General features: G+C 42.6%; 1 pseudogene across 1 annotated transcript; it reads left to right on the top strand.

Moving 5' to 3' along the window:
- Positions 1-4593: 4593 nt before the first annotated feature.
- LOC309829910 (ubiquitin carboxyl-terminal hydrolase isozyme L1-like) lies at positions 4594-5365 on the top strand (annotated as a pseudogene). The gene has a single exon. The product of its transcript is annotated as a ubiquitin carboxyl-terminal hydrolase isozyme L1-like (transcript).
- The last annotated feature ends 16893 nt before the right edge of the window (positions 5366-22258 follow it).

The following is a 22258-nucleotide window of genomic DNA, read 5'->3' as shown; positions in this document are numbered from 1 at the left end:
CAAGAATAAAAACAAAATTACTTACTTTAGAAACACATAGTGTTGGTCAAACATTTTAAAATATACAAATAGTTATTAAAATTACTATTCTATACTCCATTAATTTCCTTGAGGTTTTTACTTTAAAAAGAGGTCTTTTTTAAAAGGGTACGTGTTCAAAAGACATTCCTGATTAAATGCCATAAGTAATAAAACTATTAAGAAGGAGAAGGTAGGGGGAGGGGAATGGAAGAAGTGGGAGAGGAGGGAGGAAAACAAAAATGTCTGGGTGACAAAAATTTCCAAATTCCAGCCAATATCCCAGTAATTTTAAATAGTACTCACTATAAAATTTTTAGTAAGTCGGACATATTTATCAGGCCCTTAGAGTTTCATTCCCAACATTGGTTGACAGTAAATTAAGATGTGTCCCTTTTGAGCTGTTACTATATTTGTAATTTGAATTTAGTGGCCAATCTACCCAGCCTTGCCAGTTCCTTCAAGCTAACACAGATCTTTTTTCACATGGCCTGGAGAGGCCACTTCAAATAATTTACCAGCTAATTCAGTCAAAGAAGCAGATCAGTAATGTACACAAGCTCATTCATTATAATCTCAGAAAAAGTCACAGGAGTGTATTATAAATAACAGCACCCCAGGAGAGTCATGGAGAAAGGCTGGCTTAGAAAGTTCTCTGCATCACAGAATGTGCTCCTTCATTACTTTGTTGAGGCTTGTTCGGTCTTCATTGTATGCAACGAAGATTTCTCATAATGAGCTGGCAAATGCACTGTGGCATATTGCAAGAAAAATAATAATGGAGAGCTTCACGCTGAGGTCAGAAGCACTTTGGTGGAGGCAAAGAACACAGAGGTATCCACTGCTAGACAACAAATCAGGGGCTCAGTTCTAGTGATGACAAAAGAGTCTGATTCTGAATCATTTGAGAGACGTAAATTGCTCTAGAAAACTAGAGCCAGTTATAGACCGCGGGCCTTGAAATGAAACTGCCACTAGGGAAAATGGAAAGAGAAAAGCTTAAATATATTCCCTCAGGGCTTCCCTGGTGGCGCAGTGGTTGAGAGTCTGCCTGCCGATGCAGGGGACACGGGTTCGTGCCCCGGTCTGGGAAGATCCCACATGCCGCGGAGCGGCTGGGCCCGTGAGCCATGGCTGCTGAGCCTGCGCGTCCGGAGCCTGTGCTCCACAATGGGAGAGGCCACAGCAGTGAGAGGCCCGCGTACCGCAAAAAAAAAAAAAAAAAAATATATATATATATATATATATATATTTTTTTTTTTCCCTCAAAGTTCCCTAGAGCTTTTCTTTATGCCCAGGGCATTTCTGGTAGAAACAGCCTTAGGAGACAAGAGTGTTGTTTTGAAAATTACTCTTGTCTTTCCGGAACTCTGAGAAAAATATGCATTTTAGTTCTTCCACCCCTGCCTGCCTTTTGAGCAAAATTAACTTTGGAAATAGTTTCTCTCCCGATTAGCCAAATTATTTAATTTTGCTCATCTAAAAGTTATTTAAACTATTGATTCAATGTTTCAGCAATTTTAAAACTTCAAAGCCAAATTTATTAATCATTTATACCACATATATTTATCTGAGCTCCTACAGGGTACTGGAGAAATGGCCATGAAAACCCGACAAGCTCCTTACTCTTATGAAGCTTATTTTGCAGTTGGGGCAGGGAAGGGAGGGGCTACAAAAATAAAAAAATAAATGAGAAATCTAGCAGATGGTACTCAGTTTACTGAGAATCAAAATACGCCAGTCTGACAGAGGGACAAGAGGCTATTCTAGATTGACTGGTCAGGGAAGTCTTCTTGAAGAGGCAACAGTTGAGTTGACGATTGAATGGTAAGAAGGACACAGCCATGCAAAGATCAGGAATAAAAAGTGTTTGGGACAAACAGCCAATGCAAAAGCCTTCCAGTAGAATGAGTCTGGTCTGTTCTAGGAACAGGAAGAAGGCCAGGTTAGGTAAGGAGGATGGATTGAATCCCAGTCCAGAAATGAGAAGCTAGGTCTCTCCTCTTGATTGCATTGGGAAACATCAAGGCAGTCAGTTCTGATCTGATTTCTGTCCCCTTCCGATATAATTTGCACTTCCCTGTTAATTAACCTAAAACATCATGTTAATTGATTCAACTTCCATGCTCAGAAACCATCTTATACACCATCTGCCTGCAGAAGAAAGTTCAAATTATTTAGTTTGACATTTCCAGACCTCTAAAAACGTACACTAACCAATCTGTACAACTTTACGCCCCTCTGCTCCTCCAATAAATACTCCCCTCTAGCCAAACCTTCACTCCAACACTCCTTTCATTTTATCCTCATGATTTTTTCCTCCTGCCTTTCCCTGTTATATAGCATGACCTTTTCCCGTCTCTCAACAAAATTCGTATCAAGTTCTCAGAAGTCTTTTTGAAACTCTCAAAAGAAAATTCAACACAAAGTGACTTAAATAAAAAGAGAAATTTCCTGGCTTAAATAAATTAAATTATCCAAAGTAAAATAAACTTTAGGCGGTTTTCTCCAGAGGTTAATGACGTCATTTACTTTGAGATCACCTTGACTCTGTATGGTTCATTCTCAGGCTGGCTTCCTTCAGGAGGGCAAAACTGGCTGCAAGAGGCCTTGTACTGGCTTGGATAATGTTTCCTTAAAACTCGTGTCCACTGGGAACCTGTGAATATGGCCTTATTTGGAAATAGGGTCCCTTGATTCATCTTAATCAAGTTAAGATGAAGTCGAACTGGGTTTAGAATGGGTCCCAATCCAATGATTGGTATCCTTATAAGACTAAAGAAATTTGGATACAGTTCTTGCCCTGTGTGTCTCTATGTGAAGATGATGGCAGAGACGTGAGTGGTGCAGCCACAAGCCAAGGAACGCCAAGGATTGCCTGCAACCACCAGAAGCTAGAAATGCACAGGGGAGGGATTCTTCTCTAGAGCCTTCAGAAGGAGCACTGCTCTGTCAACACTGTCATTGTGGACGTCTAGCCCCCAGAACTGGAAGAGAATACATTTCTGTTTTAAGCCGTCTAGTGTGTAGTGAGTTGTTACAGCCACCCTAGGAGACTAACACAACCCATCTCTGCTCCCCGGCCACACAGGGGAGTAGAGAAAGATAGATCTGGTAGTTCCCATGGGAAAGGAGCTTCTTTTCAGAAGCCTCAGCAACTTTCTCTTGTCTCCTATGCCCATGTCTGTCTGAATCAATCATGGCATCCAGACGTACTTGGAGCTAATAGACTGTCTCTCCCATTTAAACCACAAGGCAAAATGGTAGAGGGATTCCTGCCCTTCCCCCCTAAAAAAAAAAAACAAAACACATAGCATTTAATGTATTTCCTTTGTTAGGAAAAGAGGTAAATATATGCTAGGAAAGGAATCAACTCTACTATTTGATAGCAGTTTGCATGACTTTGGCTGGGGGTTACAGAAAACCTGACTCTATCTGGCTTAAACATTGAAGAAATGTACTGTCTCATACAATAGGAGATCTAGAGGCAGATCAAGCTCCAGGCACAGTACAAATAGGGCTCCAGCTCTGAATCTCCCCTATTCTCCAGCCTCAGCCTTCCTCCACGTGCCAGGGGCCCTCATGAGCTCAAAAAGACTGCCAGAGGCAATCAGGGCAATCCTTTTCCTGCACAGTAGGAGAGAAAAATAATCTTATTCCCAATTATGGAACAAAGGTTCTTCCTTTCAGACTGATTGGACCTCCTAGACCATTGCTAGGGGAAATGCCAGTCACTGATTGGCATTAAGTTTGGCTCCCTGAACAAATCATGGGGGGAGGGGAAGAAAGAGAGGATAGGATTACCATGATGACTTCACATTAGACTAATCAGGATTCTCCCTTGGAGTTTAAGATGGAGTTTGCTTTCCCTGAGGTATGTGTCCTGCATGGGAGAGGGTTTCTGAAAGATATGCAAAGAAGGGTGAATGGCCGGTGGTTAGGCAACAATATTGTCCATCAAGGCATCCTTTCAAGTGCAGATCAGATCCCACCTCCTCCATGAAGCCTCCCTAGATTATTCTAGCCTGAAGCAAACTCTGTGAATTCCTTCAGCATTTATTGCTCACACTGACATTTCACACTTACCTTATACTTTTTAATAATATTTTTATGTACATATTTCTAATCTCCCGATCTAAATCCTTAAATTAGAGTATGTGTTACCCTCCTCTGTGTATGGGAATATCCCTCATGTATCACCTTGCCCAGAACATTTTATGCTCAATAAAAATCTGTTGCTTAATTGAGTTACTTCTAATATAAGCATAAAGAAGCAGGCAGCTTTGAAGCTTAGCAATAGAGATATAGATCCAGCTCACTAATTCAATTCTTCCTTCTTCCTAATAAAAAATCTCCTCGTGCTCATTATCTCCCAGGAGTCTTTCATACAGACATATTGGTGATTCTCAGTCTTCGAATCCATCTGTACTTGATAAAATGGTAAGATTTTGAACCTAATTAAATAGTGAGAAGCACTGATAGTACATGATTTGGCTAATATTTTGAGTAAGAATCTGGACAAGATACAAAAACTAAAGTAGTGGCTGTTTTTCCTCTTCTCTGGGTTGTGCTTCCTTCCCTAGTTCGCGAAGATGCAGCTCAGACCGATGGAGATTAACCCGGAGATGCTGAACAAGGCGCTGGCCCGGCTGGGGGTCAACGGCCAGTGGCGCTTGGAGGACATGTTGAGCCGGGAGGAGAAGTCTCCGGGCTCGGTGGCAGTGCCTGCCTGAGCGCTGCTGCGGCTCTTTCCTCTCACGGCCCAGCATGAGAACTTCAGGAAAAAACAGATTGAAGAGCTGAAGAGACAAGAAGTAAGCCCTAAGGTGTACTTCATGAAGCAGACCATTGGCAACTCCTGCGGAACCATCGGACTCTCATTCATGCAGTGGCCAATAATCAGGACAAACTGGAGTTCGAGGATGGGTCAGTTCCGAAACAGTTTCTTTCTGAAACAGAGAAGTTGTACCCTGAAGACAGATCAAAATGCTTTGAAAAGAATGAGGCCCTCCAGGGAACCCATGATGCCGTGGCACAGGAAGGCCAATGTCGGGTAGATGACAAAGTGAACGTTCATTTTATTCTGTTTGACAACGTGGATGGCCACCTCTATGAACTTGATGCATGGAGGCCTTTTCCGGTGAACCGTGGCGCCAGTTCAGAGGACTCACTGCTGCAGGACGCCACCCAGGTCTGCAGAGAAGTCACTGAGCGTGGGCAAGGGGAGGTCTGCTTCTCCGCCGTGGCCCTCTGCAAGGCAGCCGAATGCCTCGTGGGGGGCGGGGGCACTTCGCTTTCTCTCCCCTTCCCTTCATCGCGAAAGTATATCCCTACCTATGTGGTCTGAAATGCTTCAGTACTTGTAGAGCACAGCTGTTCTCCTTCGGTTCTGCAGATAAGCACTTACCCTCAACCTCGCCCACTCACTAGCAGAGCTCACTGTCCATTGAGCAAGCTTGGTGTCACCCTCTGATGGCAAAGCGTTCCCCTCATTGTATGTCTTATACCTCAATATCTAATGCTTTAATGGCTACGTTGGTTTGTGACTGTAAGCTAAGGCCTTGGATGTGGTTTAATTGTCCTTAAAAGGAATAAAATTTTTCTGCTGCTAAGAGAGAAGAAACAAACAGGGCTTCCCTGGTGGCGCAGTGGTTGAGAATCCGCCTGCCAATGCAGGGGACATGGGTTCGAGCCCTGGTCTGGGAAGATCCCACATGCCGCGGAGCAACTAGGCCCGTGAGCCACAACTACTGAGCCTGCGCGTCTGGAGCTTGTGCTCCGCAACAAGAGAGGCCGCGACAGTGAGAAGCCCACGCACTGCGATGAAGAGTGGCCCCTGCTCCCAGCAACTAGAGAAAGCCCACGCACAGAAACGAAGACCCAACACAGCCATAAATAAATAAATAACAAAACAAACTAAAGTAGTAATACAAGTTTCATTATGGAAGCTGAATAAGATAAAGGAAGGATGACCTCTTCAATTGGGCAGAGATGTTTTCGTCATTTTTTTCCCATTTTAGTAACAAATCACAATTGTTCTTGCCCATTTCAACGATAGATTGCTCAACAGATGCTAGGTCTAATCTAGTAGTCATGCATGACAGTTTTGAGTTCCGTTACTCAATATATTATTAAATTTCTATTATCTTTGAAAATGATTACACCATGTTTAGTGGCAAAAATTTTTTTTTTTTTTTTTTTTGCGGTACGCGGGCCTCTCACTGCTGTGGCCTCTCCCGTCGTGGAGCACAGGCTCCGGACGCACAGGCTCAGCCGCCATGGCTCACAGGCCCAGCCTCTCCACGGCATGTAGGATCCTCCCGGACCGGGGCACGAACCCGTGTCCCCTGCATCGGCAGGCAGACTCTCAACCACTGCGCCACCAGGGAAGCCCAGTAGCAAAATTTTTAAGGATGATTTCTTATCTAAAATCTCAGTGATCTAGCATGGATTTTGATTATTAATTCAGGCTCATCAACACTTTGAAGATGTCTTGAGGATATCTGGAATTTTCTCTACAAATGAATTCTAGTATTTCCAATGGTTATTATTGCTACCATTAATGAATAGTATAACGTCCTGGTCTAGATACATAACCCAAGTGATCAAAGTGGTCAACACTGTTTCAAGGAGATTTCATCTTTCAAAGGATGAAAGTAAATAACTTAAATTCTTTATTAAAAAATAGAGTTGAGAGTAAAAATGTCTAGATGAAATCACCTTATTTTCCCTCTAAGAAGGAAATGGGAGCAAGAAAATTGGAGGCACACGTTCCCAGCAACCTTTCTCTGGGTTAATGGAGGTAACAAGGGCCGCCTTTATAAAACAGATAACTAATAAGGACCTACTGTATAGCACAGGGAACTCTTCTCAGTACTCTGTGGTGACCTATATGGGAAAAGAATTTAAGAAAGAGTGGATATATGTATATGTATAACTGATTCACTTTGCTGTGTAGCAGAAACTAACACAACATTTAAAATCAACTATATACTCCAATAAAAATAAAAAAAAGAAGACTGCCTTAATTGTGAAATGGATTACCACTCATTCCCTACCCTGAGTAAGCCTGGTCTCATTTTTAAAAAGAATTTGAACCAAGAAGAAGTTGAACTCCAATAGTGACTCAAATCTCCAGGAACATTTCATGTCTGCTGGCCATATTCAAGTCACTAGACAGAGTAAGGAAGAATACTGCCAGAGGGTTCAACACCCAAATTTCAGTTCTGAGCACTTCCAGGCCCATCCTTTCCCTCTTGCTTTCTAATTACGTATGTATTTAACTCTTCTGTAGATCAACTTCAAGAGCTTTCAGGGGGTTGGGGGGGAAAGACAGGTGGAGAGAGAGCATTTCAAGGACAACAGGATAAAAACAGCCTGAACCTGGCTTGACAGAAAGTATTTCCAAGGCATAAGACAAAAAAGATTCCAAATTTCCCGAAAAGAAACTGGATTGGGATATTGAGGATGAGAGCTCCGGCAGTTACATACACGAAGGCCCTCCTTACCCAGCAGGCACGGGGAAGCAATGAAATGTAGTGACTGAGGGACCCATCGGCATATCTGAGTCCGAATACCAGCTCCACTCCTTACTATGTGACCTTGAGAAGTTACCTAGCTTTTCCAAGCTTCAATTTTCATATCTGTAAAATGACAGTGATAACAGTTCTTTCCCTGCAGGGTGGTGTTGAAGGTTAAATGATCTAATCCATGTGAGGCAGCTAGCGAAAGGTCTGGAACATATTAAACATTCCATGAATGTGATCTACTACTGCAATTATTAGGGGGAAGCCAGTCTGCTTGGGGTCCACTCTTGATCCTCTGACCCATGGCTCTCAGCCCACCACGCAATTTTCTACGGATGGAAGAGGCTGCTTCCCTATTTCTCACCTCTTTGCTGTCATTTTGCTTATAGAATGGTTTATGTCAAAAGAGATGAAAGTAATAATGTATCTATTTACATCACATTATCCTTATTTTCTATCGTCTCTCAGAAATGCCCTGGTATTATCGAATTAGGCACATTTTGAAGATGACATCCTCCTAGAACTAATCAAACTGAACAATTTTTTATTCCTTGATATTACCCCGGATTCTCATCCATTAATGTAACAGCTGCACTACTTTTAAAGGAGGCTGGGAACACACGTGGCAGACTTTCGGCACTTGATGACTGCAATCGTGATTGTTTACTGAATACTAATATTCTGTATGTGCTATGTGGTTTAGCTTTCTAATGCCAACACTCATTCACTGCACATAATCATAAGTCTGCAGGGAGGAGAGGTATTTCTGCTCAATTGAAAATCTTTTATTCCAATTGTCTGCTGAGCCTTGTAACTCTTTATTAACACTAAACTCTCACATACTAAATTTCTGAATAAATCTAATGAAAGATAACCATTTAAAAACCTTACCTCTTGAGTACCAAACTAGTATTTCAACATTGCATAACCTTCTAACAATGGACTGCTCTTTGAAATTTGTTGCTGTGTCTGAAATATACATCTGATGTGTCCTGTATCTTTAGATGTCCTCTGTATTTGAGATGTTACTGACACTGTTATTTCTCTTTCATACAGATGTCTTCTAAAAAGCAGGTATAAAACCAAACGCCTCTTCCCTTTCTCTCTAAGCTATGTCTCAATAATTCCAACAATGTCTGCATGACAAATGAAAACTTCATCGTTTACATACTTTTTGTAAATGATAAAAAACAGCTAACCATTTGGTATTGTTTCCGACTAAAGTTTCAGATGTTTGACCCACATCACATCTTTAGATCTCACTTTTTATCTGAATACTTTGGTGGATTCCACTTACAGCATGTATCTATATACACCATACAAATGGTAGAAAAACTAATGAAACACAAGACCACCAAACTGTGCTGCATTTAAAAAACTGTTACTATTTTGTTGAGTTGCTGTATTCTGAGAAAAAATTATTTTCCAGCTTTTTAAACCTATTGCTGATTTACTACTGCTTATGTTTATTATTCTTTTTAAAAATGCTTTCCTGCTTTTTCTTCTGAGTATAAATATGATATATGCTCATTATAAGAATTCAAACAGAGCAGAAAAGCACAAATATGATATTAGAAATCACTTGAAACCCCACTCTCTAAGGACAGCCACCATTTGCATTTTGCTGAATGTGCTTAGAGTTACCTACGGATTTGTATGTGTAGATGTAATTCTACATCATGTCAAAGATCCTGGCTTTTCCAGTCAGCAGTGTTGGGACATTTTTCCATGCCAATAAAGCACAGCTCTGCATCCATGGTTCTCATTATGTCCTCCATTCCCTTCCGGTTAAGAGTAGGATGTGTACGTGGAATGATGTGGAAACAGGTCAAAGGGTTGAGCGACACTGATCTCCATCATCAGAGTTCCTAATTCTTTAACTTACCCCTTCACGATTGATGTTTGTTTCCAATGGTTCACAATTATAAATTTGTTGGGTCCCAGTACGGAGACAGTAGTTTGAAGGGAGCCTGGGTTAGACACACTTGCTGATCTTGGAGAGCTTCCCAAAGAGGCAGGAGGCAACTGGGACTCCCCCTGGAGACACAGAAGCTGGCAGCAAGCATTTCTGAGAGCTCATTCTACCGCAAGAAACTGGTGCTGACAAGTGCCACTTTGGAGTCCTCCCTCTAACCTACTAGAAGCAGGGGCTTAACTGCCCATCAGTGGGCCAGCACCAGTCCCGGACACCCCAGCCCACCATGCTGGGACCCAGGCCCACGCCAGCAGGTGGGCAGCCATCGCGCAAGCCCTGCCTGCCAGTGTGCCTACAGTAGTCAGCCCACTGCAACAGAAGAGCCCACGCAGCCCACAGAGGGGGCTCCCGAGAGTATACAGCTCTGGTGACCAGAGGGCAGTGTGCCGCTGGGCCCCATAGGGCATCTCCTACGTAAGGCCACCTCTCCAAGAGCAGGAAATGTAACCGACCTATCTACTACATAGAAATAATCACAGAAAATTAGGCAAAATGAGGAGACAAAGGAATATGTTCCAAACGCAGGCACCAAACAACACCTCAGAACAAAAACTAAATGAAGTGGAGAAAAGCAAAGCAATCTACTCAAGGAAGAGTTCAAGGCAGTGATCAGAAAGATGCTCAACAAACTCAGGAGAAGAGCGGATGAACAGTGAGAATTTTAACAAAGAAAATGTAGAGAAGAACCATACAGAATTGAAGAATACAATAACTGAAGTGAAAACTACACTAGAAGGAATCAACAGTCGATTAGTTGATACAGAGGAAGAGATAGCACACTGGAAGACAGTCGTGGAAATCACCCAGGATGAACAGAAAATAGAATTGAAAGAAATGAGGATAGTTTAAGAGCCCTCTGGGAAAACATCAAATGTACTGACATTCTCATTATAGGGGTCCCAGACAGAGAAGAGAGAGAAAGAGGCAGAGAAATTATTTAAAGAAATAATGGCTGAACACTTCGCTAACCTGGGAAAGCAAACAGACATCTAGGTCCAGGAAGCACAGAGAGTCCCAAACAAGATGAACCCAAAGAGGACCATACCAAAAGGCATATTATAATTCAAGTGGCAAAAATAAAGTAAGTAAATCTATCGATCTGTGTAACTCTCAACTACCAGAAGATTAAAAACAAATTCTTTTTTTTTATTTTTTTGCGGTACGCAGGCCTCTCACTGTTGTGGCCTCTCCCCGTTGCGCAGCACAGGCTCCGGACACGCAGGCTCAGCGGCCATGGCTCACGGGCCCAGCCGCTCCGCAGCATGTGGGATCTTCCCGGACCGGGGCACGAACCCACGTCCCCTGAATCGGCAGGTGGACTCTTAACCACTGCGCCACCAGGGAAGCCCTACTTTTGACTTTTGAAGGTTATCATTTCCTCCATTTCTCATTAAAGTCCTTTCCTATCCTTGCCCTTCTCCTCCCAGCAGAGCATGTTGTAGAGAGAAAGTCTTTTCATCTTTAGGACCCCACAATCTGAAAAGAGTGAAAATCTTTGTGAACATTTATACCAATCCTTTCATTCTTCAGATGAGGAAAGAGGGTCAGAGCCAGAATTAAAATTAGGTCTGGGACCTCCAGCCCAATGCTTCTTCTATTAGCTACGTCTGTGAAGTTAATGTTTAAGTTATGCATAGTTAGTTTTTAAGTTAACTGTGGTCTGTAATGCCAGCCCTGGGGCAGTCTGTCCGGCCTGGAGAAGTCACACCCACTTCAGCAGCTGAGCCCTCTTACCGAAGGCTGTGTCTACATATGATTAAAAGTGGGGGAAGTTCCAGGCTTCCCTGGTGGCGCGGTGGTTCAGAGTCCGCCTGCCGATACAAGGGACGCGGGTTCGTGCTCTGGTCCGGGAAGATCCCCCATGCCACGGAGCAGCTGGGCCCGTGAGCCATGGCCGCTGAGCCTGTGCGTCCGGAGCCTGTGCTCTGCAGCGGGAGAGGCCACAACAATGAGAGGCCCGCTTACCGCAAAAAAAAAAAAAAAAAAAAAAAAAAAGTGGGGAAGTTCCATCCAGTGGCTGCTTGTCCCAGGCACCCTTTCCCCATCTCACCCAACAAAGTCCAAACCTACCATCTCCATTCTTAATCATCTACAATTCCTGCATTTCATGACTGGTAACAGGGGAACGTATGTGGCAATGAAAGGCTCTATTGCAGTGCTTTGCAGTGTTTTGACAACAAGCATCTTTGTTCAGTGTATTCTCAGAGGACACTAGAATTCACTTTATTTGAATTCTCATGACATTTTTTGCCTCTCTTAGAGTATTGTATATTTAAGAAAGGCATTATTTTAAAATTAAGGTTTTCATTAAAAACTACTATTTATCTTTTCCTGTATTTTTTTTTTTTTGCAGCAAATTGTGACATTTTTCTATTATTGTAGCAAGTCAAATTCACTTTGGGAAGATAAATGTCACATTTTAATGAAAACCAGCTTCCTGTGTGGAGAGGAAGAGTGATCTTTAAAGGGGAACCAATGTGCATACACTTTGACATTTCTCATTCTTCTTAGCCACAACATTAAGATTTACGTTTATTTTTTAATATTGGAGGAGTTACCCTATAAATCCCATCAGGAAGATGAATGGGATACATTTGGAGCTCATTGACCCTCACAAACTAAGTCCAGAAAAAACTTCCTGACACAAGAAAAATTTGCAGTGAAATGGGAGATGAAATAAAGCAAATGAGAATTGGAACAGGGGGATGTTCTGGAAAGGGGCCACATGAGCATGCCACATAACACAGGAGAGCCACTTCTTCCATTTGAGGTTGGGAGAGGAGTGGTGAGCCCAAAGTAAAGCTATGTGGGAATTTTACCTCCGTGCATTGGCTCATGTGAAGGTGAGCTACATGCCTAAATGAGTCTTTTTTATACACATAAACTCACATCATTCATAGTGGACATTTATCTTTTCTTTTTTTTTTTAGCTGTCCAGCATCTGAAACTCCTTCTTAGGTCTGGGGAATTTCTTTTTTTTCTTTTCTTTCTTTCTTTCTTTCCTTATTTTTGGCTGTGTTGTGTCTTTGTTGCTGCACACGGGCTTTCTCTAGTTGTGGCGAGCGGGGGCTACTCTTCATTGTGGTGCGCGGGCTTCTCATTGCGGTGGCTTCTCTTGTTGCGGAGCACGGGCTCTAGGTGCATGGGCTTCAGTAGTTGTGGCTCCCAGGCTCTAGAGCGCAGGCTCAGTAGTTGTGGCCCACGGGCTTAGTTGTTCCACAGCATGTGGTATCTTCCCGGACCAGGGCTCAAACCCATGTCCCCTGCATTGGCAGGCGGATTCTTAACCACTGCACCACCAGGGAAGCCCTGGGGAATTTCTTATACTGTGAGTCATGGCTGAAAGCAGGGCCCGACCCCCACTACAGAAGCAGAAAAGAGTAGATACCACCAGCTTTTCCCATTCTCCAAGGAAGAGTACAGGTATGCTCCCCTGGCTTGTTCAACCAAATGGTCTCACTCAGGTCTCAGAGGCAGGAGCAATTACTGCAAATAGGAATTCAGTTCAGCTTCAGGGACTACAGCACCCAGTGTCCAGTAACAACAGGGGAAGCTGAGGGCATGCAGCAGCTAGTGCTGGTGGCAGTGAGGTTACCAGAGGCCCAACCACTAGCGGACAGCAGGAAGCATCCTTCCCAGACTCATCCTGTGGTTGACACTGGGCTAGGAGTTCCCACGCCTCTCATATTTTCTAAGTTTCTGCCCAGTTTCCCAGCTTGATTTTCCAGAAACCCTTGCTACTGAAAGTGTGGTCTGGGAACCTGTTGGGAATGCAGAATCTGGGCCTCACCCCAGAACCACCTAGTCAAAGTATAAAAGTGTAGTATAGGGCCTTGCACATAGTAGGGCCTTCATGAATATTTCTGGATGTATTATAGATATATAAAAATGTGTTTTGGGTTCAGCAAGATCAATCTGAAATATATTTCTTCAAAACGTGTATGTGAACAGCCCTTAACCCAATGGCTGTACTCCGGAAAAAAACGTGAAGTATTGTACATAATGAATTGCATTTTAAATGCATTTTGTTGACATTTAAGAGATTCTCGTGTAAACGCATTATGCCTTTTCAAAGTGGATAATCACCCTTTCATTTATCTGTGTTGTTGACTTGTATTCTTTACAGCAGGGCACACCACAGTAAAGATTACTGCAATGAAATAAGTTGTTACTGAGATGACCACTGAAATTCTCTCCATGGCCCTCATTATTTAGGTCCTTGTCTATCTTTCTATGGGTTCCCTAAAATGCCAGCTGCATGTGATCTTGGTGTGTATCGATACCTAGCTGAGCACCCACGATGGATACATAAAACAGTTCTCTTTACAAAGTCAGCCAAACACTACGATTCTAAAGCACTGCACTGTATTTTGCTACCTGCAGTTATTGGACATTAAGGGCAACCTGCCCTTCCACTTGTCATCATGCCAGCCTCAAGAGCCTTCAACAGCCATCTCAAGACAACGTTGGCAGAATGCCACTAATACAGTGCCTGAGAGAACACCCAGCTCTCCCATTTTCACCTAGAAGAGAACAGCTCCTGGAAAGCAAACTTACTTTTCAAAAGCTTTGTTGAAGAAAGCTGGGGGAAGTGATAGAGGGAGAATTGGAGGAGGAAGAGATGGTACAACGTTGCCATCAGAGAATCAGCCACTTAATTACTTGCTCTGTTCAGCAGAGTTTCTTAACCCTTTGAGCCTTTAGTGTCCTCCTACTTCATCTGGAGCTGGTAAGAATGTTTATCTGACAGGGTACTGTGGGCATTAAGCGTGAGAGTGGATATAAAGCACAGTCAGGCACATAATTATTGCTCTGTAAATATTCGCTATTACAATTGCTGTATTCCTACTTCAAGGTGTGAGGTCATCAACAATTTATGACGTGATCTAAAACTAGTCATATGTCATAGATTGGATGATTTTCAGTGAGACAGAATTTGATCCCCATTCTCCCACCCCAAACACCACGACTTTTAATACCTGCTCACCATAGATTTTAAGCAATACTGTGATGCAGATAAACAAAGCAGAGGCTTTGGTGTTAGATCAGGATTAGAATTACAAAACCATAAATGTCACCCCCCTTTCCCCTCCCTAGGGGTTCCCAGATTTTTATTTAGGTATCAATCCCTCCTCCCCACAACCCACATGCTGGAGGGGAAGTTAGCTCAGACAGTGGACTTAATGGGCCTATGGGAAATCCCATCCCCCTTGCCAGGGTGACTGGTTCAAGAAATCAGGCCTCTGCCAATCAGGGCATTTAATCCCGATACAAAGATTAATTTAGTAATGGACCAACGAACTGTGAGGAGAGACACAGCAGCCATGAGAATGCATCTCATCTCCTGTCACAGGAGCGTGGTTGAGCAAGGGCTCCAGGTGCTGCACTTTGAAATCCATCCCCTGGTTTATGGATCCTAAGGGTACTAAGACAGACTGGTTCCTGGGAGACACCGAACTCCTTTGTCAACTGATTTTGCCTAAAGGATTTCCCTGAGGCTCTGCTCAGAGGGCACCGCAATGTAGGACTCTTTCTCTCACTGCACAGGAGACCTCTGGCAAGGGCTGACAGCTCTTCCAGCCTTCCCAGTTCCTTATTTCATTTCACACTTGCACTTTCTCTTATAAAAGCTCAGCACATATAATCCTACTTTGATGTCTGCTCTTGGAGGACCCTAACACAGGGAGTTTGCTGGAGGCTTCTAGAAAATAAGCCTCTTTGCTCTTCTTAAGGTGCTGGGAATGATGCTCTTTCTTCCTCTGTATTTCATGAACATCATGTAAAGCCTAGAATTGCTCTGGTCATTTTCCCAACAAGAGTTCTCTTCTCCAGGTTAAATGTCCCTAGATTCTTCATCATCTCCTTATATTGAATGGTTTTTAGACCCTTTAACTATCCTGGGCATACCTAGAGAACAAAACTGTCTAGGGAAAACAGAAAATACAGCAAGAGTATATTCTCCCTTGCTTCTCATACTGCAGCATTATATGGCTGGAGCTTTTAGAGAAACTGTATGTATATATTCTTAGGAATTCGGTAGCCACCTTGACCTATTTGAAAGACTGCCACATAGAATGCAACTATCAAATGCTTATTAATTCGCTCTTCAGCAAATGGAGCAGCAGAGAACACAGACTCCAGATCCAGACTGAGTTCCAATCCCAGCTTTGCCTCTTACAAGCTATGTGTTCTTGGGAAATTTAATTAACCTCCCTGAACCTCCATAATCTCCTCTATAAAGATAATTACAGCACCTACCTCATAGTGTTCTATTAATTACTTATAAAGTATTTAGAGTAGTCCTGTACATAGAAAGTGCAAAGTAAGTGTTAAATAATTAAATATTTTAAAGCACCTATCATTGCCACCAGAACTAGAATTCACAAAGGTCGATGACTTAAGCAACTCTCAACTGATTTGACTATTGTTCAATACCTTCTTCTTACCCCACATGACTTTACCTCCTGAACTCACATCTATAAATCATGATGGAATGTATTAGGCATATGTTCTTGTTTGGAAGGGAAATATTTGAAATTTCTTGTAGGTAAGCACCGTAAGTCCTATGAATAAATATACATTCTTTTCTCCACTTCCTCAACTTCCAAAGTGTTTCTAAAATTCCCCTGGGAGCTCCTGTTTAATCTAAATGTAACATACATTCATTTTTCTTAGTATATATTTTGGAAGTGTTTTGCACTTATAATCAGCTTTGGGTTTAAAAATGGAAAAAGAACTCTCAGACCTTATCTTTACTCTGAGTGTAAGGTACAGTAAAGCAAGCAAATGTATCCAAGACACTTGGATACCATTCAATTCCTATTTCTCTTGTGACATAAGGTGAAGAGGTGAGACGATGATTTACATACTCAGATAAGTGAAACTGCTAGCGAGACAAAGATTTTTGTGATTTGATTATCTGATGGTTTGCTTACAATGAGTAAACAAAGTGGTTGATTCCCTACTATTCATTCCTATTCTTTTGTTTAAGCAGTTTATAGTCCCAGAGAGTATAACAGATAAATGATGCAGACTAGAGAACTAAATGCATACTTCTACACTAGGTAAGCGCTGGGCTTTCTCTTGCTATGTTTTCCTCTCAAATGTCTGCAAAATGAGTAGTGTAAGCAATAGTTCTAGATTAGGAGAATTTTGCAGGAAATTATCTTTACCTGGTCTACAAAATCACACACTACAATAGTAATTGCAAATAGTGACTGATTCAGGTACCTCACCTTAATCATCTCTGGAAATATTTCTTTATGCCATTTATTCTTAATATCTGAACCCACCTTCGGTAATGTAGTATGCAAATTTTTTTTGATAAAAACGAAACCTACATCATAGCATAAACTATATGTTTTTGCTACCTTTAATTTAAGCCAAAATATCTAAAATACACAGAAACATAGTTACAAAGTAGTTTCCAGACTAATGTCCCATCATTCTTCCTCAGGAAGCTTGTAATTTTTTTTTGTAACCATCTTTACAATCTACTGAAAAGAAGAAAAGAAAAAACCCAGTTCCATTCCATATACACAGCAAAAGCCAAGCTGTTCAGAATTCCTTCTGGTTGACTGAACACCTCCAACACACACACACACTCCCTGATCTTCTTCAGAAGCAAGTTTCAAAGCTTTCAGGCTGAGCTGTCCCTTTTCCTCAAAGTTCTAGCCTCTTGAACTTTTCTAAGGATTGAGTCTCTCCTTCCCCCATGCTTGGTACGCCACCAAGGAAAGTCTTGATATCTCTGGGATAACTTGGCCTTACAATGAAAACTGTAGACAAACTGATAAATAACAGCGCAAGGAGACTTTAATTAATTCACTTTCTCCCATCAGGCACTGACACATGCAGACTGTACTACAGCTAAACTCTAAATAACCATAAAGTATCAGAGGAGAGGTGTAGCCTCCACGTTCCCAAGATGGCATGGTGCCAGAGGAAGCATCTGGCTGGGTTTTAGGAACCCCGTGTTCCATCGTCCCTCTGCCACTAACACACTGGTAACTTGAGGTGGATCCCTGATGATGATGTGCACGGCACATGTTCTTTGCACACCACCTTCAAATCCATCAGTACATTCAGTCAGAAGATTGCTTCCGTTTGCCCATGTCCACACCAACCCTCCCTCACCACACATACCACCATTGCCCCGTTTTACTCTATCTTGCCATCACTCTGAGCAGAAGATAATTGCTTTACACTGTTGTGTTAGTTTTCTGCTGTATAACAAAGTGAATCAGCTCTGCGTATATGTATATCCCCTCCTTTTTGGACCTCCCTCTCCCTCCATGCCACCCATCTAGGTCATCACAGAGCACGGAGCTGAGCTCCCTGTGCTATACAGCAGCTAATAGTACTTTTAAGCACTCTTGGTTCTGGGACTATTCAGAGCACCTGCCTACTCTAAAGCCCCACCATTAATAGGTGTTTACCTAAGCAGATAAGATTTATTTTTAGCCAAAGCTGACTATAGTTGGAATGGTAAAACAGTGCAAAAAAATAATTCACTTTAATGAAAATAACCACAACTTATATAGCCTTTACTATATGCTATCCATAGGAGTATCTAAAGTTACATCCTTTGAAACAATATTCTAGTGAGGTAGGCAACACCATCCAAGTTTCACAGGTGAGACCTGGAGCTTACATTACTTACATTACTGTAAGTCACACATCTTCTTAGACGTGGAGCTGGAATTCCAACCTGGCTCTCCTGACTTCTACACCAGCAAGAGCACCAAATGCCTCCTCTGTTTTATTTTCCACACTGTGATTTGATCCTTCCTTTCACCTTCTGTGCCCACAAAATTGTTACCTCTTCCTTAAATATCCACTCATCTCCAGGTGAGAAATTGTCTTTAAAACTTAAGACGATTTAAAGCGAATGCCTCCATTTTGAAATGGGTGTGAAGTAAACCCTCTTCCCACCTCCTCTGCAGGGCACAGCTGGGTCTGGTCCATACTGGGTGTGTCTGGACAAAAGGGAGGCAGGGCGGAGACTGTGGACAGCTGTACCTTTGTGAGATCTCTAGAAAGGTCAAAGTCTGCCTTCTAGGATCGTGGGCAGAAGGAAGGAACGTCCATATGCTGATTACACAGTGTCCTCATTCGTTCAACCCACATGGAGTCACCAGTCCTGCCCGTTTTCCACAGGTTCCAGCTGATCCATCCCTACAGGGATGGTGGATGTCTTGTGAAAATAGCATATGCTTTGGTTGCAAACAACCCTGGGTTCGGCAGCACGTCTGTAAAGAGGTGACTTCTATACTCACCTCCCCTAGTCATTTGGAGGTTACATCAAATCACATGGAAAGCACATTGCACATGGTAGATGTGTGATAAACACCCATGGCTTTGGCCTCCCCTCTACTGACAATTCTGCTTCCATCTTCCTGATGTCAAGGGACAGTGGGACCCTCTGTGCCTTCCCCTGAGGGTGGAATCCAGCCTCCCTCAAGCTTCTGAGGCTTCTGAATCAGCCTCTGCTCAGGGCTCCCCGCCTTTCCTAAGTCCCTTTCATCTCTCCATGTCATCTCTTTATTCAGTTTGCAACAAACCTCTAACCTCAGAAAGCTTTGCATTGTTGCAAACCAGCAGAGAGCCCTAAATCTTATAGCATTTAGTCTGAATGGCTTGCTGATTCATCACACCATATTGTTTTCTGCTTATCTTTCTCTAAGACACCCTGTACCCCCAACCTGGTGGCACTTACTACATCCTCAGGGCTGTGTTAAGTTGGGCCACTTCGAATGGCCACTCATAGGTGCTTGTTCTTCCAAAGTTACACAATGCGACCTACTGATTCTGTATCTAATAAAAACACATTAACTGGACTGGAAAATTAGCCTGACTCTGATTTCCCATGACCTCAGACTGCTACGCATGGCTTCTGAGAAAGCAGAATTTGGGAACTGCCCCCTTTTTTTTGCAGCAGAATTCAGGTGGAACTCAGGGAAAAAGCTAATGCTCACCCACCAACTCTGTGGTCGTCAGGCTCCAAGATATCCCCCAATGATTCCCACGTCCTGATATTCACACCCTTCTATAGTGCCCACCCACGCTGTATCAGGGTTGGTCTGTGCTACGGTCTGAATGTTTGTGTCCCTACAAAACTCATACGCTGAAGTCTTAATGCCAATGTGGCAGCATTAGGAGGTGGGGCCTTTGGGAGGTGCTTAGGTTAGGAGGATGGAGACCTCATGAATGGGATTAGCGTTCTTATAAAAGAGACCCCGCAGAGACTCCTTCTCTCTTCCACCATGTGAGGACTGTAAGAAGGTGTTGGCTATGAATCCAGAAGACAGCCTTCACCAAAACCATGTGGTGACCATGCTCACACCTTGATCTTGGACTTCCAGCCTCCAGAAGTGTGAGAAATAAATTTCTGTTGTTTACCAGCCACTCCACCTGTGGTATTTTGTTATAGCAGCCAGAATGAGGAGAGGCAGTTTGTGTAACCAATAGAATACAGGAGGAGGGACAGGATATTGCTCTAGAGGCTGGATTATAAATGTCATTGTGGCCTCTGTCTTGCTTTCTCTGAATCACTCGCTTGAGTGGAAGCCAGCGGCCATGTCTTAAGGACATCAAGCAGCCCAGTGGAGAGGCTCACATGGAGAACAACTGAGGCCTCCAGCCAACTGCCCTGAGAGGGAGCCTTCTTGGAAGAAAATCCTCCAGCCCCAGCCAACATCTTGCCTGCAGCTTCAAGGGAGAACCTGAGCCAGAACAACTTTGTTAAGTTGCTCCCAGTGTCCTAATTTTCAGAAACTGTGGAAAAATAAATGTCTGTCTTAGACTGACATGTTTCAGAGCAAAATTTTATGCAGCAAGATATAATACAAACTCTCTTTCCTGTTTGCTACTACCTCTCTCCGCCTGCAGAAGTGTCCACCACCCCATCTGAGGTAAACCACCTTGACTTATAATTGAAAACAAATAATATGTACTTTAAAATTATTTGACTGTCATTTTATTACCAGATGACATAACCCAAAAAAGTCAACCTAACAGATATTCCTTAAGAATATCTGGTTTGACTATATTATAATTGGGAACAAAACATAAAATACATTTGCAGTTTTTTCCCCAGAGAGTCAGGGTTTTAATGGGATAGTTTAAAAGAACTTGAAGAAAGCTGTAACAACTAGTGTTTTGAAAGTCAAACACCCTTAGTCATTATAAGACACAATAAAGAAAATAAAGTCATAAATCACCCCCTAAGGATGCTTTTGTCATCCAAAGAGAACGTCTCTCAGAACAGACTGATACCACGCACACAAGGTACACACCTTCCACCACCTTCTATTCAGTACCTTAATGTGTGAGGCATCAGGGCAGAAATATACAACATATTTCCTCTGGAAATTCAGAATCTATACACTCTAGAGAGAAACAATCATTGGGTCACAATTTTGTATTCTGCTTTATCTAGAAAACACACACGCACACAAACGATATATCAAATATAGACTATTTACATAAAAACTGTTAGCTTATAACTACTTGCTCCATGGAGATACTCAAAGCAGATGATTAGGAATGAAGTAAAGTCCAAGGAATTTTAAAGTCGGGCATTTATTTATAAGTTAGAAAAACATGACAGGTCTCACACTATCTGTAGGGCTTAGTACAAATAAAAATGCAAGCCCCTTGTCTGAAAATCATTAAAAACTTCAGGATAACCGCAGAGTGTTAAATTAAGCACGGGGCGTTTCTAAGCACCAGGCCCTTGCAGCGACCTTGAAGACAGGATACATTTTGTAGCCTGTTGAAGAGCTTTCTCAGGAGTTACGTACTAGAAGAAACGAGAGTTAGGACCCGAAGGCATCAGTGGACGGCTTACTGAGTGACACAGAGAAGCGTTTATTGGTGTAACAGTAACTAATATTTCTGTCATCTTCGTAGTTCCCAAAGCAATTCCCCGAGATGCAGTATCTCACCGAATTGCAGCAAGAATTCTGTGAGATATTAACGTTATACCTCTTGTATAGAAGGCAAATTGGGGTCGTCCAAAGTGGTCAAGTGACTCCTTCAAGGCCACTCAGACCACACAGGACCTAGATGCGTGTCGCCTGACTACAAATCCAATTTTCTTTCCACGAGATCAACACAGTCTTGTGGGTTACAATGAGGCGGAGAACTTCATGTGTGCAACCCAGCCATTCACTAGTGACAGCTGGGTGATAGGTGGCACTGACAGACTGCATGGATCAGGTGTTTCCACACCTGTGGGTCTGACCCAACTTGATAGCCAACACCAGACCAAATTCCCTATTCCTGACCCCTCCTCCCCACCCTCTAACGATAGCATCAGACCTCAGCCCTCCATCAGTTTCTGGACTGGACAAGTAAAGTACCGGTCAGCCGAGCAAGCTCCCGCTCGGGTTCGCCTTTTATAAGATCTAGGAATCTGAGGCAAATGTCCTATGTTTGACTGTTGCACAGTCTTTTTTAATGTAATGCATGAATATTTACCTTTAATAGCAGCTTAAAGGACTCTCAAATTATAGATATCATTCTAACTGATCTCTCGTGTCTTCCAAAAAGGTAGATGAGAGCCAGAACGAAACCTGCCAGCATAAATCTACACTTGAAGAAAACAAAGTTAATAGTCACTCTTAAGCTCATTTCATTTTCTCCATTCTTGCGCTAAAACCATGACAATTTATGTGGTTTGGGGACAAATTTTAATTATGAGAGATCTAGAAGCAAATTATTAAAACAAAACCCA

The sequence above is a fragment of the Grampus griseus genome (assembly GCF_964374135.1).
Source record: "Grampus griseus genome assembly, chromosome: 11".
Lineage (NCBI taxonomy): Eukaryota > Metazoa > Chordata > Mammalia > Artiodactyla > Delphinidae > Grampus > Grampus griseus.
The sequence above is the reverse complement of the archived record's forward strand: the minus strand, read 5'-3'. Positions and strand labels throughout refer to the sequence as shown.